The following is a 2,143-nucleotide window of genomic DNA, read 5'->3' as shown; positions in this document are numbered from 1 at the left end:
AGACCTGGAAATAGAGGTAACTCGAATGTGGAATCTAAAAACAGAAACAATTCCTATCATAGTAGGTGCCTTAGGTATAATAAAAAAATATTCAGACAAATACATAACAAAATCACCAGGGCTTACAAATATATATAACATACAGAAAATTGCACTACGGGGCACTGCACACATCCTACGCAAAACACTTTCAGTACAGTAACCATAAGAGCACCACAGCAAACCACAGCACATACCCAAGGCGCACAGAGCTGCGCTCGGTAGTGAAGTGAAAGCACGTTATAAAAATAAAACTACTGAACAATGATAATAATAATAATAATAATAATAATAACGCTGATAATGATAATGATGATGATGATAATGATGCTGATGACGGTGACGACAACAACGACGACGATGATGATGATGATGATAATTATGACGAGATGGAAAAAGTAAGGCGATCCTGATGTTGACTTTAATAGACTGGCTACGTCTCGACTTAAATAAGAAACAGAGGGCGTCATTACAGAAGCTCAGGATCAGTGTCTACTCACCAGAAACTAAAATGCAAGCGTTGTTAAAAATTTAAAAAACGGTGCTTCTGCGGGTCGTTTTTGTGGTGCAACGAGAGAAACAACTGACCACCGCATTTCAGGATTCTCTATGTTAGCCTCATAAAATCACCATAATAGACTAGATCAGTATTTGTATTGGATCATATGCTGTAAGTTTGGACTCCCATATGAGAAGTTCTGGCGGGAACATAAATAGCATATATAGATATCGCTGTTTCCTTTTTCTTTTTTTTTCCTTTTTTGGACTTTAGTATTAAAACTAATAGTGTTATTCAGGCCTTTTATTAGACCAGATTCTGTGATAAAAAATCATATTGACAAAATGTTTGCTCATACCAGAGGCGATTCCAAGTCACCAGCGACACGCGCGCTCATCACAGATTTCGCATAAAACACATGCCTGCTCGAAGAATTTCACGCTTTTCCCCTTTATTTCTAGCCCCAAGTGGCTTATTTTTTTTATATCTAGCACTATGGTTTTCTCCATTTCTAAGTTAAGGGTAAAAATAAAGCAAGCCTGCAAAACACAACTGATCTTTACACACAGACGCACGGAATAACAGCAATCAAATAACGACAGCGGAGTGCACAACAAACATCAGCGATCTGACTATCATCTGTACACTTGACAAGAGATGCCAGTTAGTTTTATACACCTACCAGGCTCCTTCGTATTGGCCCGAGTTCCTGGATAATGTTTCGTTCTTTTAAGAATATTGTAGAACGGAAACTTTTCGTAGATTGGAATTTAAATCCTAATCGTTATAGAAATTTATTGCTTCAAGAAACATTTGAATTTGAATTACTTTTAATTTTAACCATTATTGATAACAATTCGGGCTGTAACTTCTGATATGATATTTCTTGACACACAGCACCTCTAACACGACCGCCAGACACTGAACGAAACAATATAACGAGCAAACAATATAATGTGAAGGAGACATTTCACAAAGGGTGAAAACCAGAAAGAGTCACTCACGGAATCCACAGTTCTACGTTAAGCTGACCACAAAAACCACTCAGTGCTCTCTCTCTCTCTCTCTCTCTCTCTCTCTCTCTCTCTCTCTCTCTCTCTCTCTCTCTCTCTCTCTCATCTGTCATTCTAGGACCTCCAGATGCATACTGAGAACATGATTGTGGCATTCATCAACTTTTGAAGCATTTGCAAGAAGCCGTCACCTCCTTCTCCAACTTGAAAGCAGTAACTGCTTGACTGAAATGGAAGCTGTCTGTCGGCTGTCCTCTTAGTCATGTCCATCAAATTAGCTTTTCTCTTTACTGCTGTTGTGAACAAACTGGCTGCTCTTTCTGATCAAGGAAAGGCAGATAGCGATCTTCACGTTGGAAGTATCTGAAAGCCAAACTTGCTCTATATGCGAGAACAATGTATACATACATACGTGCATACATACATACATACATACATACATACATACATACACATACATACATACATACATACATACATACATACATACATAAATGCATACATACATACATACACACACACACTCATATATATATATATATATATATCCCTTAGTGGATTGAACCCCCAACCCCTAACTCTCTCACGTTAT

Source organism: Octopus bimaculoides, chromosome 6 (assembly GCF_001194135.2).
Source record: "Octopus bimaculoides isolate UCB-OBI-ISO-001 chromosome 6, ASM119413v2, whole genome shotgun sequence".
NCBI lineage: Eukaryota > Metazoa > Mollusca > Cephalopoda > Octopoda > Octopodidae > Octopus > Octopus bimaculoides.
The sequence above is the reverse complement of the archived record's forward strand: the minus strand, read 5'-3'. Positions refer to the sequence as shown.